The following is a 13,817-nucleotide window of genomic DNA, read 5'->3' on the forward strand; positions in this document are numbered from 1 at the left end:
GTGGAGAGGAACAAACATGAGTTGAATATATTTTTGGCAGGCTTTGCTTCATGGCTGAGCCTTTTGAAATTGTGAAAAGTCAAAGAGCTGTCTAGGTCAGAAATCAAGCGTCCACAAAGGAGAGCTCGGGCGGAGGTGATAAGCAGCAGCCATAGTTATGCACACCTCCAAATGTGGCACCATCTCAAGTGAGATTTGTGCCAAGAGCCTGGCGTGGACATCCAACACTTGGGGATTATCGCTTCTCGGCCTTTTGGCTAAGATCAAGTGTAGTATCTGTTCTTATCAGTTTAATATCTGATATGTCCTCTATATGAGGACTACATATTAAGCAGATTTTTGGAAAGAGGAGCAGAAATGTGGAGCTTGCTCCCTTCTCTCCACGCATCGATCTAGCATTGCAGTGCCGCTGAGAACGGTGCACTCTGTTCTTACCCTGTAGAAAAGCAAACACTCAAGACCTGCTGGTAGACTTGGTGAGAAACCAGAGTCAGCTATTTGGACCCAATGTAAGTGGTTCAGGGATCTATCGCTTAAACAGGCTTAAAAGCCAATCACAGTAGTCAGGGCAGGAGCTAATAAAGACGTGTATAATTTTGGTTGCCAAATGGGGGCGGGGTGGGAATGTTGCATACTGGGCTCTGATATGCGGAAAGAAAAGGCCTACCGTGAAGGTGGTGAATGTGACCGAGAGGCTCCACCGCTGCTCTCCAACACAGGGCCATGCTGACTCTGGTTTCTCTTCATAACGCACAAGTCTTTCGCCTTTTACTAAAGACTTCCGTGGAGAGGAACAAACATGAGTTGAATATGTTTTTGGCAGGCTTTGCTTCATGGCTGAGCCTTTTGAAATTGTGAAAAGTCAAAGAGCTGTCTAGGTCAGATATCAAGCGTCCACAAAATAGAGCTCGGGCGAAGGTGATAAGCAGCAGCCATCGTTATGCACACCTCCAAATGTGGCACCATCTCAAGTGAGATTTGTGCCAAGAGCCTGGCGTGGACATCCAACACTTGGGGATTATCGCTTTTCGGCCTTTTGGCTAAGATCAAGTGTAGTATCTGTTCTTATCAGTTTAATATCTGATATGTCCTCTATATGAGGACTACATATTAAGCAGATTTTTGGCAAGAGGAGCAGAAATGTGGAGCTTGCTCCCTTCTCTCCACGCATCGACCTAGCATTGCAGTGCCGCTGAGAACGGTGCACTCTGTTCTTACCCTGTAGAAAAGCAAACACTCAAGACCTGCTGGTAGACTTGGTGAGAAACCAGAGTCAGCTATTTGGACCCAATGTAAGTGGTTCAGGGATCTATCGCTTAAACAGGCTTAAAAGCCAATCACAGTAGTCAAGGCAGGAGCTAATAAAGACGTGTATAATTTTGGTTGCCAGATGGGGGCGGGGTGGGAATGTTGCATACTGGGCTCTGACATGCGGAAAGAAAAGGCCTACCGTGAAGGTGGTGAATGTGACCGAGAGGCTCCACCGCTGCTCTCCAACACAGGGCCATGCTGACTCTAGTTTCTCTTCATAACGCACAAGTCTTTCGCCTTTTACTAAAGACTTCCGTGGAGAGGAACAAACATGAGTTGAATATATTTTTGGCAGGCTTTGCTTCATGGCTGAGCCTTTTGAAATTGTGAAAAGTCAAAGAGCTGTCTAGGTCAGAAATCAAGCGTCCACAAAGGAGAGCTCGGGCGGAGGTGATAAGCAGCAGCCATCGTTATGCACACCTCCAAATGTGGCACCATCTCAAGTGAGATTTGTGCCAAGAGCCTGGCGTGGACATCCAACACTTGGGGATTATCGCTTCTCGGCCTTTTGGCTAAGATCAAGTGTAGTATCTGTTCTTATCAGTTTAATATCTGATATGTCCTCTATATGAGGACTACATATTAAGCAGATTTTTGGCAAGAGGAGCAGAAATGTGGAGCTTGCTCCCTTCTCTCCACGCATCGACCTAGCATTGCAGTGCCGCTGGGAACGGTGCACTCTGTTCTTACCCTGTAGAAAAGCAAACACTAAAGACCTGCTGGGAGACTTGGTGAGAAACCAGAGTCAGCTATTTGGACCCAATGTAAGTGGTTCAGGGATCTATCGCTTAAACAGGCTTAAAAGCCAATCACAGTAGTCAGGGCAGGAGCTAATAAAGACGTGTATAATTTTGGTTGCCAGATGGGGGCGGGGTGGGAATGTTGCATACTGGGCTCTGATATGCGGAAAGAAAAGGCCTGCCGTGAAGGTGGTGAATGTGACCGAGAGGCTCCACCACTGCTCTCCAACACAGGGCCATGCTGACTCTGGTTTCTCTTCATAACGCACAAGTCTTTCGCCTTTTACTAAAGACTTCCGTGGAGAGGAACAAACATGAGTTGAATATATTTTTGGCAGGCTTTGCTTCATCGCTGAGCCTTTTGAAATTGTGAAAAGTCAAAGAGCTGTCTAGGTCAGAAATCAAGCGTCCACAAAATAGAGCTCGGGCGAAGGTGATAAGCAGCAGCCATCGTTATGCACACCTCCAAATGTGGCACCATCTCAAGTGAGATTTGTGCCAAGAGCCTGGCGTGGACATCCAACACTTGGGGATTATCGCTTCTCGGCCTTTTGGCTAAGATCAAGTGTAGTATCTGTTCTTATCAGTTTAATATCTGATATGTCCTGTTTATGAGGACTACATATTAAGCAGATTTTTGGCAAGAGGAGCAGAAATGTGGAGCTTGCTCCCTTCTCTCCACGCATCGACCTAGCATTGCAGTGCCGCTGGGAACGGTGCACTCTCTTCTTACCCTGTAGAAAAGCAAACACTCATGACCTGCTGGGAGACTTGGTGAGAAACCAGAGTCAGCTATTTGGACCCAATGTAAGTGGTTCAGGGATCTATCGCTTAAACAGGCTTAAAAGCCAATCACAGTAGTCAGGGCAGGAGCTAATAAAGACGTGTATAATTTTGGTTGCCAGATGGCAGCGGGGTGGGAATGTTGCATACTGGGCTCTGACATGCGGAAAGAAAAGGCCTACCGTGAAGGTGGTGAATGTGACCGAGAGGCTCCACCGCTGCTCTCCAACACAGGGCCATGCTGACTCTGGTTTCTCTCCATAACGCACAAGTCTTTCGCCTTTTACTAAAGACTTCCTTGGAGAGGAACAAACATGAGTTGAATATATTTTTGGCAGGCTTTGCTTCATGGCTGAGCCTTTTGAAATTGTGAAAAGTCAAAGAGCTGTCTAGGTCAGAAATCAAGCGTACACAAAAGAGAGCTCGGGCGAAGGTGATAATCGTTATGCACACCTCCAAATGTGGCACCATATCAAGTGAGATTTGTGCCAAGAGCCTGGCGTGGACATCCAACACTTGGGGATTATAGCTTCTCGGCCTTTTGGCTAAGATCAAGTGTAGTATCTGTTCTTATCAGTTTAATATCTGATATGTCCTGTTTATGAGGACTACATATTAAGCAGATTTTTGGCAAGAGGAGCAGAAATGTGGAGCTTGCTCCCTTCTCTCCACGCATCGACCTAGCATTGCAGTGCCGCTGGGAACGGTGCACTCTGTTCTTACCCTGTAGAAAAGCAAACACTCAAGACCTGCTGGTAGACTTGGTGAGAAACCAGAGTCAGCTATTTTGACCCAATGTAATGGTTCAGGGATCTATCGCTTAAACAGGCTTAAAAGCCAATCACAGTAGTCAAGGCAGGAGCTAATAAAGACGTGTATAATTTTGGTTGCCAGATGGGGGCGGGGTGGGAATGTTGCATACTGGGCTCTGACATGCAGAAAGAAAAGGCCTACCGTGAAGGTGGTGAATGTGACCGAGAGACTCCACCGCTGCTCTCCAACACAGGGCCATGCTGACTGGTTTCTCTTCATAACGCACAAGTCTTTCGCCTTTTACTAAAGACTTCCGTGGAGAGGAACAAACATGAGTTGAATATATTTTTGGCAGGCTTTGCTTCATGGCTGAGCCTTTTGAAATTGTGAAAAGTCAAAGAGCTGTCTAGGTCAGAAATCAAGCGTCCACAAAGGAGAGCTCGGGCGGAGGTGATAAGCAGCAGCCATCGTTATGCACACCTCCAAATGTGGCACCATATCAAGTGAGATTTGTGCCAAGAGCCTGGCGTGGACATCCAACACTTGGGGATTATCGCTTCTCGGCCTTTTGGCTAAGATCAAGTGTAGTATCTGTTCTTATCAGTTTAATATCTGATATGTCCTCTATATGAGGACTACATATTAAGCAGATTTTTGGCAAGAGGAGCAGAAATGTGGAGCTTGCTCCCTTCTCTCCACGCATCGACCTAGCATTACAGTGCCGCTGGGAACGGTGCACTCTGTTCTTACCCTGTAGAAAAGCAAACACTAAAGACCTGCTGGGAGACTTGGTGAGAAACCAGAGTCAGCTATTTGGACCCAATGTAAGTGGTTCAGGGATCTATCGCTTAAACAGGCTTAAAAGCCAATCACAGTAGTCAGGGCAGGAGCTAATAAAGACGTGTATAATTTTGGTTGCCAGATGGGGGCGGGGTGGGAATGTTGCATACTGGGCTCTGATATGCGGAAAGAAAAGGCCTACCGTGAAGGTGGTGAATGTGACCGAGAGGCTCCACCACTGCTCTCCAACACAGGGCCATGCTGACTCTGGTTTCTCTTCATAACGCACAAGTCTTTCGCCTTTTACTAAAGACTTCCGTGGAGAGGAACAAACATGAGTTGAATATATTTTTGGCAGGCTTTGCTTCATCGCTGAGCCTTTTGAAATTGTGAAAAGTCAAAGAGCTGTCTAGGTCAGAAATCAAGCGTCCACAAAATAGAGCTCGGGCGAAGGTGATAAGCAGCAGCCATCGTTTTGCACACCTCCAAATGTGGCACCATCTCAAGTGAGATTTGTGCCAAGAGCCTGGCGTGGACATCCAACACTTGGGGATTATCGCTTCTCGGCCTTTTGGCTAAGATCAAGTGTAGTATCTGTTCTTATCAGTTTAATATCTGATATGTCCTCTATATGAGGACTACATATTAAGCAGATTTTTGGCAAGAGGAGCAGAAATGTGGAGCTTGCTCCCTTCTCTCCACGCATCGACCTAGCATTGCAGTGCCGCTGGGGACGGTGCACTCTGTTCTTACCCTGTAGAAAAGCAAACACTCAAGACCTGCTGGGAGACTTGGTTAGAAACCAGAGTCAGCTATTTGGACCCAATGTAAGTGGTTCAGGGATCTATCGCTTAAACAGGCTTAAAAGCCAATCACAGTAGTCAGGGCAGGAGCTAATAAAGACGTGTATAATTTTGGTTGCCAAATGGGGGCGGGGTGGGAATGTTGCATACTGGGCTCTGACATGCGGAAAGAAAAGGCCTACCGTGAAGGTGGTGAATGTGACCAAGAGGCTCCACCGCTGCTCTCCAACAAAGGGTCATGCTGACTCTAGTTTCTCTTCATAACGCACAAGTCTTTCGCCTTTTACTAAAGACCTCCGTGGAGAGGAACGAACATGAGTTGAATATATTTTTGGTAGGCTTTGCTTCATGGCTGAGCCTTTTGAAATTGTGAAAAGTCAAAGAGCTGTCTAGGTCAGAAATCAAGCGTCCACAAAGGAGAGCTCGGGCGGAGGTGATAAGCAGCAGCCATCGTTATGCACACCTCCAAATGTGGCACCATATCAAGTGAGATTTGTGCCAAGAGCCTGGCGTGGACATCCAACACTTGGGGATTATCGCTTCTCGGCCTTTTGGCTAAGATCAAGTGTAGTATCTGTTCTTATCAGTTTAATATCTGATATGTCCTCTATATGAGGACTACATATTAAGCAGATTTTTGGCAAGAGGAGCAGAAATGTGGAGCTTGCTCCCTTCTCTCCACGCATCGACCTAGCATTGCAGTGCCGCTGGGAACGGTGCACTCTGTTCTTACCCTGTAGAAAAGCAGACACTCAAGACCTGCTGGGAGACTTGGTGAGAAACCAGAGTCAGCTATTTTGACCCAATGTAATGGTTCAGGGATCTATCGCTTAAACAGGCTTAAAAGCCAATCACAGTAGTCAAGGCAGGAGCTAATAAAGACGTGTATAATTTTGGTTGCCAAATGGGGGCGGGGTGGGAATGTTGCATACTGGGCTCTGACATGCGGAAAGAAAAGGCCTACCGTGAAGGTGGTGAATGTGACCGAGAGGCTCCACCGCTGCTCTCCAACACAGGGCCATGCTGACTCTAGTTTCTCTTCATAACGCACAAGTCTTTCGCCTTTTACTAAAGACTTCCGTGGAGAGGAACAAACATGAGTTGAATATATTTTTGGCAGGCTTTGCTTCATGGCTGAGCCTTTTGAAATTGTGAAAAGTCAAAGAGCTGTCTAGGTCAGAAATCAAGCGTCCACAAAGGAGAGCTCGGGCGGAGGTGATAAGCAGCAGCCATCGTTATGCACACCTCCAAATGTGGCACCATATCAAGTGAGATTTGTGCCAAGAGCCTGGCGTGGACATCCAACACTTGGGGATTTTCGCTTCTCGGCCTTTTGGCTAAGATCAAGTGTAGTATCTGTTCTTATCAGTTTAATATCTGATATGTCCTCTATATGGGGACTACATATTAAGCAGATTTTTGGCAAGAGGAGCAGAAATGTGGAGCTTGCTCCCTTCTCTCCACGCATCGACCTAGCATTGCAGTGCCGCTGGGAACGGTGCACTCTGTTCTTACCCTGTAGAAAAGCAAACACTCAAGACCTGCTGGTAGACTTGGTGAGAAACCAGAGTCAGCTATTTGGACCCAATGTAAGTGGTTCAGGGATCTATTGCTTAAACAGGCTTAAAAGCCAATCACAGTAGTCAGGGCAGGAGCTAATAAAGACGTGTATAATTTTGGTTGCCAGATGGGGGCGGGGTGGGAATGTTGCATACTGGGCTCTGACATGCGGAAAGAAAAGGCCTACCGTGAAGGTGGTGAATGTGACCGAGAGGCTCCACCACTGCTCTCCAACACAGGGCCATGCTCACTCTGGTTTCTCTTCATAACGCACAAGTCTTTCGCCTTTTACTAAAGACTTCCGTGGAGAGGAACAAACATGAGTTGAATATATTTTTGGCAGGCTTTGCTTCATGGCTGAGCCTTTTGAAATTGTGAAAAGTCAAAGAGCTGTCTAGGTCAGAAATCAAGCGTCCACAAAATAGAGCTCGGGCGAAGGTGATAAGCAGCAGCCATCGTTATGCACACCTCCAAATGTGGCACCATCTCAAGTAAGATTTGTGCCAAGAGCCTGGCGTGCTCATCCAACACTTGGGGATTATCGCTTCTCGGCCTTTTGGCTAAGATCAAGTGGAGCGACGGGGGCAAAGGTGGACGAAGAAGAAACACAGACGACCCAAAGATGGCCCCAAGGGGTTCCAAGGAACAGACGAGCCCAAAGGTCGGGGTGAGGTACACTATACGTTTCCAGGCGGAATCAGTGGAGGAACACCTAATTTCGAGAGACTGGTTCTGCAAACAAGTAATTTTGGAACAACTGAGGCTGAAGGTAGAAGATGTGTACTGTATTCAGTGGAACCAGCAAGAAAAAGCTTTCGACGTTACCCTGATCAGTGAGGATGTGTATTCAAGAGTGGCTGAAGCCTGTAGAAAGGAGGCTGGGACAAGATTCATAGCCGGTTACAAGATTTTGAACCTGGACAGACCAAATTTCAGAACTGTCACTGTCCATACGTACAACCCTTTCGTCACAGATCGAGCACTAGTTGCTTTTTTGGGACAGCACGGAGAGGTGGTGACTAGTGCTAGGTACGTAAAAGACATGAGCGGATTCTGGACAGGAAGAAGGCAGTTCCAAGTGCTGCTGAACCCTGACCCAGAAGGACCTGGAGGACTGAAGCATCCACCGGCTCTTTTCAGCATTGGTGCAGACCGTGGTTACCTGTTTTACGCCAGACAACCAGATTTCTGTAGGCGTTGCAGGCAGTCTGGCCATACAGAGGCAGGCTGTTCCGGAGCCTGCTGCTGTACCTGTGGCCAAGGGGGCCATGAGGCCAAAGATTGCAAAGGGCCCAAGGCCTGTCATGGATGTGGAGGAATGGGCCACCTGTACCGCAACTGTCCTAGCCGACGGAGGACCTTTGCGGAAGTAGCCAAGTCCAATGGAGAGCCGGAAAAAGCAAAGGACCCAGGAGAGAGAACCGTGCCTGCAGAGAATGGCACATGCACACCGGTACAGGCGGAGCCAGCTACGGATCTTTCTAAGATTGGAACAGAGGAAGTCCCCCCGGAGAAAGGAACAACAAGCAGTGCCAGCGGGGAAAGCGAAGCCCAGGTGCCCTGTGACAACACAGGGGGAGACTTTCCTCTCATCAGCCCAGGTCCAGCCAACTCCAAGGTCAAGAAGGGGGCACGGAAAGGATCACAGGTTTTCGGAGTGGGGAAGACAATTAGAAGCGGAGAGAGTAAGGAGGGGGGCCATAGTAAAAAGTCAAAGGGGGATGGCACAGGGGCAGAGGGAGGGGACCAAGAGAAGGTAGATGATGGTGGGATGATTTATGGCGTAGGGCAGCAAAGAAGGGCTGCAGAGGAGGGAGGACATCAGGAGCAGGAAGGGGGCAACACAGGGCTAGGTAAGGGTGGAGAGGCTACGCAGCATATCGGAGGAGATCCAGGTGAGCTGCTCGCAGAAGGTTTGGGGCTGGAGCTGGATTTACCTCCTTACCTGCTCAATATACCATCCCCTTTGGGGGAAGATGCATATGAGGGACCCAACAGACCATCAACTTCGCCTAATCCAGTGCTCTTTTCCTGGGCGGAGCAGATGGAGAGAGAGGACTTCTTTTTGCCGTAAGGAGTGTTTTTTTTTTGATTTTGATTGTTTTGATTGTTTTGATACAGTAAAGACTTAAAAAAATACAAATTATAATGGCTGTAGTAAAGATGCTTTCTTTAAATGTAAGAGGGATGAGGGATACGTTAAAAAGAAGGACTGTTTATGATTTTGTGGACCATCTGCATGTTGATATTTGTTTATTGCAGGAGGTTCATTTACGGGACATGGGGGATGCTGCGAATTTCTCAAGGGAGTGGACGAAAGGGGACTCAATCTGGAGCGTGGGAGGGGTCCACTCTACAGGGGTAGGGATTTTGTTTGGGGTAAAAGAGATTAGGGTGGAGGATGTTTTCATTATTGTCCAAGGGAGGATAATGGGGGCTGACATCACATGGGGGACAAGCAAGCTCAGGGTTGTGGTGGTGTATGGACCACAAACTCAGAGGGAACGTAGAGAAATGTTTGAGTTGGTAGAGCCACACTTGGCCACCAATAGGCAGGTAATTGTAGGTGGGGATTTCAATGTGCAGTTAGGTAAGGGGGGGGACACCAGCGATATTTACATCTCCCACCTTATGGCTAGACACGGGTTGGTAGATGGGGGGAGGATGGTCAGGCCTCTGGCAGACGGCCCCACATGGCGTAACTCACGTGGTACGTTTAAACGTCTTGACTACGTGTTTGCAGCAAAGTCTTTAAGTCTGGTGTCAGGTCGACTGCTCCCTGTGTTCTTCTCTGACCATGATGGGCTGCTGTTTGAGGTGCGCCTGTGCCTGCCTATTTTTGGGCGTGGGTACTGGCGTCTCAATATTAGCATATTAGAGGAGGACACTTTCAAACAAAGTTTTGAACTATTTTTCAAAAACCTTTTAGGAATAAGACCATTGTGTCCTGGGGTGATGGAGTGGTGGGAAGTAGCCAAGAAAAGGATAAAAATGTTTTGCGTTAGTTATTGTAAAAGGAAGGTGAGGTTGGCAAAGAGGGAGGTTTTTCGCTTACAGCGCCTCCTCGAGCTGGAGTACAGCAAAGGAAACAGCGGTGGCACAGTAAATCAGCGGGCTTGTGACACCCTAAAAGCAAAGCTTAGGGAGGTCTTTGAGGTAAGGGCCCGGGCTTACCTGTTGCAGGCACGGCGAAACTTCCTAGAGAAGCACGAGACGTGTTCCGCTGCTTTTTTCAACTCAATACGGGCAGACAGGAAAAGACAGGTACAGACCGGAATCAGGGATAAGCAGGGTGTGGTAGTGTCGGAAGCAGCTGAGATGGTGGGGGCTGCTACTGACTACTACCGCACAAGTTTCCAGGAGAAAGAGGTAGATGTAGAGGGAGGGGAGATCTTTCTGAACTTACTGACCAAGCAGGTGCCGTCCGACATAGCGCAGACTTTGGAGGCCCCGCTTACCCTCAAAGAGCTCGAGGGTGCCCTTGGTAAAATGAACAGGCGGAAGGTGCCTGGCATAGACGGACTGCCGGTGGAGTTTTATCTCAAGTTCTGGGAGATTCTCGGGCCGGTATTGTTGGAGGTGTTGTCCACAATACTTCTCACAGGTGCAATGGGAGGGACTATGGCCACAGGAGTGATCTCCCTTCTGTTTAAGAAGGGGGATGGAACCGACCTCGGGAACTGGCGGCCACTGACCATGTTGTGTGTTGACTATAAACTTCTGGCAAAGGTCCTAGCGGATCGGCTGGGCACAGCGCTTCCACACGTGGTCCATGTGGACCAAACGTGTGGGGTGGCAGGGCGCTCGGTGAAGTGGAATCTCCAGCTCATACGAGACGCTGCCGCGTGGGCGGAAGACAGACACCTGCCATTTATGGTGGTGGGTCTCGACCAGGCAAAGGCCTTTGACAGGGTTCACTGGGGTTTTATGTTTAGGGTGTTGGAAAGGCTAGGCTTTAACAAGGTTTTTGTCGAATGGCTGCGCACATTATACACAGGTGTGGGGAGCAAGGTGTCAGTCAACGGGCACTTAAGGGAAATTTTCAGGTTGCACTCAGGGGTAAGACAGGGCTGCCCACTCTCACCGCTGCTCTACATCCTTTATTTAGAGCCCCTGGCGGCAACCATTCGGGCTGACCCAGGGGTGAAAGGTTTCCTGGTTCCCGGCAGCAGAGGCCTACGGGTCAAGCTGTCACAGTATGCAGACGACACCACACTGCTGCTAGACAGGGATGAGAGTCTCATCCGATCCTTGGAGATTTTTCAGGACTTTGGTCGGGTGTCTGGAGCAAAACTGAATCACGCCAAGTCCTCTGTAAAGTTCTTTGGGCGTTGGAAAGAAAGGACGGATGTACCGGGAGGGTTGTCGCTCTGCACAGGACCACTGAAGGTACTAGGGGTCAGCTTTGAGACAGCCAACAGTGCCACGATCAACTGGACCAGGCGAATTACAGCAGTCCAGAAGAAGCTTGCACTCTGGAAGAGCAGGTGCCTGACCTTTATAGGGAAGGTACTTGTTCTGAAGGTAGACATTCTGCCATCCCTGCTATATTTGGCATACATATACCCACTGCCAGTGAGCATGAGGAGACCTCTCATGCGCTTTGTGTTCGATTTCATATGGGGGGGGAGATACGAATACGTGGCCAGAACTCGCATGCTTTCTGGTATCGAAGCAGGAGGGAGGGATGTGCCACACCTCCCGCTGAAACTGGACTGCATTTTTGTTTCTTCCCTGTGCAGGGAGCTTTCTTTTCCAATAGAGCACCCCTCAGGCTATTTTTTAAGGCTTTATTTCGCGTACCAAGCTAGGGGGTTGATGGTCTGGAACAATTTGGCACCCAGGGTGGAGCAGCAGCCATGGCATTACAACCATGCAGCTAGGTGGCTGCGGGCTCATCCTGAGGCCTCCGACAGAGCAATACAAATAGATCACAGAGCCCTCTACAGAGAGGTCAGTAAGGCAGTGGTCGCACTTCCGTTGGTGGGGACCCCGACAAAGATTTGGCGGGGGATCCAGCCAGGGGGGCTTGACAACAGGCTCAAAGACATAAATTGGTTATGCCTGCACAAATGCCTGCCAGTGCGGGAAACCATGTACAGGCATGGGTTGGCAAGATCCCCTGCGTGCCCTCGGGCAACCTGTTCAGGTGAGGAAACGGTCAGGCATGTCATGTGGGACTGTCCAACTGCAAAGGTAGTATGGGGTAAAGTGGGGGAGCGGCTAAGGCAGGTAGTACGAGGATTTAATTTGACCTGGGATAAGGTTGAAAGAGGTTTAGGCTCAGGAAATTTCCCAATGTGGTATATCATAAGTATTACAAAGAGGATTATGTGGTTGGCCAGGCAAGACCTGGTAAAGAGAGATAAAGACAGCGGTGTGGAAGGGATCATGAGGAGGGTGGAAGCTGAGGTAAAGGGGAAAATCAAAAGGGACATGGAGAAGTGGGGGAAGCATGCCGCTCTAGAGAGGTGGAAGGGAGGGTTTGGGTGGATATGGTGAGCTAAGAGGGAAGGCAAAAGGGTTTCTTTGGGCTGTTTTTGTTTATTATTTCACCTGTTATTTTTGCAACATGGACAGGGAAGGTTTTGAAAAACGAACATTCTATACCTGCAAGGGGCACAATTGATGCCGAACGTTGTATTAGGGATGGTCATACGTGATGTTTGATTTGTCTTGATTTGTATGTAACTGATGAAAGTTTTTTGTAATAAAAAAAAAAAAAAAAAAAAAAAAAAAATCTGTTCTTATCAGTTTAATATCTGATATGTCCTCTATATGAGGACTACATATTAAGCAGATTTTTGGCAAGAGGAGCAGAAATGTGGAGCTTGCTCCCTTCTCTCCACGCATCGACCTAGCATTGCAGTGCCGCTGGGAACGGTGCACTCTGTTCTTACCCTGTAGAAAAGCAAACACTCAAGACCTACTGGGAGACTTGGTTAGAAACCAGAGTCAGCTATTTGGACCCAATGTAAGTGGTTCAGGGATCTATCGCTTAAACAGGCTTAAAAGCCAATCACAGTAGTCAGGGCAGGAGCTAATAAAGACGTGTATAATTTTGGTTGCCAAATGGGGGCGGGGTGGGAATGTTGCATACTGGGCTCTGACATGCGGAAAGAAAAGGCCTACCGTAAAGGTGGTGAATGTGACCGAGAGGCTCCACCGCTGCTCTCCAACACAGGGCCATGCTGACTCTGGTTTCTCTTCATAACGCACAAGTGTTTCGCCTTTTACTAAAGACTTCCGTGGAGAGGAACAAACATGAGTTGAATATATTTTTGGCAGGCTTTGCTTCATGGCTGAGCCTTTTGAAATTGTGAAAAGTCAAAGAGCTGTCTAGGTCAGAAATCAAGCGTCCACAAAGGAGAGCTCGGGCGGAGGTGATAAGCAGCAGCCATCGTTATGCACACCTCCAAATGTGGCACCATATCAAGTGAGATTTGTGCCAAGAGCCTGGCGTGGACATCCAACACTTGGGGATTATCGCTTCTCGGCCTTTTGGCTAAGATCAAGTGTAGTATCTGTTCTTATCAGTTTAATATCTGATATGTCCTCTATATGAGGACTACATATTAAGCAGATTTTTGGCAAGAGGAGCAGAAATGTGGAGCTTGCTCCCTTCTCTCCACGCATCGACCTAGCATTGCAGTGCCGCTGGGAACGGTGCACTCTGTTCTTACCCTGTAGAAAAGCAGACACTCAAGACCTGCTGGGAGACTTGGTGAGAAACCAGAGTCAGCTATTTTGACCCAATGTAATGGTTCAGGGATCAATCGCTTAAACAGGCTTAAAAGCCAATCACAGTAGTCAAGGCAGGAGCTAATAAAGACGTGTATAATTTTGGTTGCCAAATGGGGGCGGGGTGGGAATGTTGCATACTGGGCTCTGAAATGCGGAAAGAAAAGATCTACCGTAAAGGTGGTGAATATGACTGAGAGGCTCCACCGCTGCTCTCCAACACAGGGCCTTGCTGACTCTGGTTTCTCTTCATAACGCACAAGTCTTTCGCCTTTTACTAAAGACTTCTGTGGAGAGGAACAAACATGAGTTGAATATATTTTTGGCAGGCTTTGCTTCATGGCTG

The 13,817-nt window shown here is 48.3% G+C and overlaps 23 non-coding genes across 23 annotated transcripts in view; all 23 read left to right on the forward strand.

Moving 5' to 3' along the window:
• LOC133016900 (U5 spliceosomal RNA) overlaps nucleotides 1-57 on the forward strand; it is a 113-nt gene extending 56 nt beyond the window's left edge. The window contains exon 1 of the small nuclear RNA XR_009682252.1: nucleotides 1-57. This exon is cut by the window's left edge and continues 56 nt beyond it. This is a non-coding gene — a small nuclear RNA (U5 spliceosomal RNA).
• Nucleotides 58-237: 180 nt separating this feature from the next.
• LOC133016325 (U2 spliceosomal RNA) lies at nucleotides 238-429 on the forward strand. The gene has a single exon (XR_009681712.1). It is a non-coding gene; the product is annotated as a U2 spliceosomal RNA (small nuclear RNA).
• Nucleotides 430-727: 298 nt separating this feature from the next.
• On the forward strand, nucleotides 728-840 carry LOC133016850 (U5 spliceosomal RNA). Its single transcript, XR_009682202.1, has one exon. It is a non-coding gene; the product is annotated as a U5 spliceosomal RNA (small nuclear RNA).
• A 180-nt stretch (nucleotides 841-1,020) lies between these two features.
• Nucleotides 1,021-1,212, forward strand: LOC133016411 (U2 spliceosomal RNA). The gene has a single exon (XR_009681794.1). It is a non-coding gene; the product is annotated as a U2 spliceosomal RNA (small nuclear RNA).
• Nucleotides 1,213-1,510: 298 nt separating this feature from the next.
• LOC133016868 (U5 spliceosomal RNA) lies at nucleotides 1,511-1,623 on the forward strand. The gene has a single exon (XR_009682220.1). It is a non-coding gene; the product is annotated as a U5 spliceosomal RNA (small nuclear RNA).
• A 180-nt stretch (nucleotides 1,624-1,803) lies between these two features.
• On the forward strand, nucleotides 1,804-1,995 carry LOC133017357 (U2 spliceosomal RNA). Its single transcript, XR_009682673.1, has one exon. It is a non-coding gene; the product is annotated as a U2 spliceosomal RNA (small nuclear RNA).
• A 298-nt stretch (nucleotides 1,996-2,293) lies between these two features.
• Nucleotides 2,294-2,406, forward strand: LOC133016840 (U5 spliceosomal RNA). The gene has a single exon (XR_009682192.1). It is a non-coding gene; the product is annotated as a U5 spliceosomal RNA (small nuclear RNA).
• A 180-nt stretch (nucleotides 2,407-2,586) lies between these two features.
• Nucleotides 2,587-2,778, forward strand: LOC133016365 (U2 spliceosomal RNA). Its single transcript, XR_009681749.1, has one exon. It is a non-coding gene; the product is annotated as a U2 spliceosomal RNA (small nuclear RNA).
• A 298-nt stretch (nucleotides 2,779-3,076) lies between these two features.
• Nucleotides 3,077-3,189, forward strand: LOC133016934 (U5 spliceosomal RNA). The gene has a single exon (XR_009682284.1). It is a non-coding gene; the product is annotated as a U5 spliceosomal RNA (small nuclear RNA).
• Nucleotides 3,190-3,359: 170 nt separating this feature from the next.
• On the forward strand, nucleotides 3,360-3,551 carry LOC133016388 (U2 spliceosomal RNA). The gene has a single exon (XR_009681771.1). It is a non-coding gene; the product is annotated as a U2 spliceosomal RNA (small nuclear RNA).
• Nucleotides 3,552-3,846: 295 nt separating this feature from the next.
• On the forward strand, nucleotides 3,847-3,959 carry LOC133016982 (U5 spliceosomal RNA). The gene has a single exon (XR_009682329.1). It is a non-coding gene; the product is annotated as a U5 spliceosomal RNA (small nuclear RNA).
• A 180-nt stretch (nucleotides 3,960-4,139) lies between these two features.
• Nucleotides 4,140-4,331, forward strand: LOC133016197 (U2 spliceosomal RNA). Its single transcript, XR_009681592.1, has one exon. It is a non-coding gene; the product is annotated as a U2 spliceosomal RNA (small nuclear RNA).
• A 298-nt stretch (nucleotides 4,332-4,629) lies between these two features.
• LOC133016841 (U5 spliceosomal RNA) lies at nucleotides 4,630-4,742 on the forward strand. Its single transcript, XR_009682193.1, has one exon. It is a non-coding gene; the product is annotated as a U5 spliceosomal RNA (small nuclear RNA).
• A 180-nt stretch (nucleotides 4,743-4,922) lies between these two features.
• LOC133016191 (U2 spliceosomal RNA) lies at nucleotides 4,923-5,114 on the forward strand. The gene has a single exon (XR_009681586.1). It is a non-coding gene; the product is annotated as a U2 spliceosomal RNA (small nuclear RNA).
• Nucleotides 5,115-5,412: 298 nt separating this feature from the next.
• Nucleotides 5,413-5,524, forward strand: LOC133016977 (U5 spliceosomal RNA). Its single transcript, XR_009682324.1, has one exon. It is a non-coding gene; the product is annotated as a U5 spliceosomal RNA (small nuclear RNA).
• Nucleotides 5,525-5,705: 181 nt separating this feature from the next.
• On the forward strand, nucleotides 5,706-5,897 carry LOC133017359 (U2 spliceosomal RNA). Its single transcript, XR_009682674.1, has one exon. It is a non-coding gene; the product is annotated as a U2 spliceosomal RNA (small nuclear RNA).
• A 297-nt stretch (nucleotides 5,898-6,194) lies between these two features.
• LOC133016869 (U5 spliceosomal RNA) lies at nucleotides 6,195-6,307 on the forward strand. The gene has a single exon (XR_009682221.1). It is a non-coding gene; the product is annotated as a U5 spliceosomal RNA (small nuclear RNA).
• A 180-nt stretch (nucleotides 6,308-6,487) lies between these two features.
• LOC133016292 (U2 spliceosomal RNA) lies at nucleotides 6,488-6,679 on the forward strand. Its single transcript, XR_009681681.1, has one exon. It is a non-coding gene; the product is annotated as a U2 spliceosomal RNA (small nuclear RNA).
• Nucleotides 6,680-6,977: 298 nt separating this feature from the next.
• Nucleotides 6,978-7,090, forward strand: LOC133016796 (U5 spliceosomal RNA). The gene has a single exon (XR_009682150.1). It is a non-coding gene; the product is annotated as a U5 spliceosomal RNA (small nuclear RNA).
• Nucleotides 7,091-12,427: 5,337 nt separating this feature from the next.
• Nucleotides 12,428-12,624, forward strand: LOC133016467 (U2 spliceosomal RNA). The gene has a single exon (XR_009681848.1). It is a non-coding gene; the product is annotated as a U2 spliceosomal RNA (small nuclear RNA).
• A 298-nt stretch (nucleotides 12,625-12,922) lies between these two features.
• LOC133016960 (U5 spliceosomal RNA) lies at nucleotides 12,923-13,035 on the forward strand. The gene has a single exon (XR_009682309.1). It is a non-coding gene; the product is annotated as a U5 spliceosomal RNA (small nuclear RNA).
• Nucleotides 13,036-13,215: 180 nt separating this feature from the next.
• LOC133017360 (U2 spliceosomal RNA) lies at nucleotides 13,216-13,407 on the forward strand. The gene has a single exon (XR_009682675.1). It is a non-coding gene; the product is annotated as a U2 spliceosomal RNA (small nuclear RNA).
• A 297-nt stretch (nucleotides 13,408-13,704) lies between these two features.
• LOC133016907 (U5 spliceosomal RNA) lies at nucleotides 13,705-13,817 on the forward strand. The gene has a single exon (XR_009682258.1). It is a non-coding gene; the product is annotated as a U5 spliceosomal RNA (small nuclear RNA).

The sequence above is a fragment of the Limanda limanda genome, chromosome 12, assembly GCF_963576545.1.
Source record: "Limanda limanda chromosome 12, fLimLim1.1, whole genome shotgun sequence".
Taxonomy (NCBI): Eukaryota; Metazoa; Chordata; class Actinopteri; order Pleuronectiformes; family Pleuronectidae; genus Limanda; species Limanda limanda.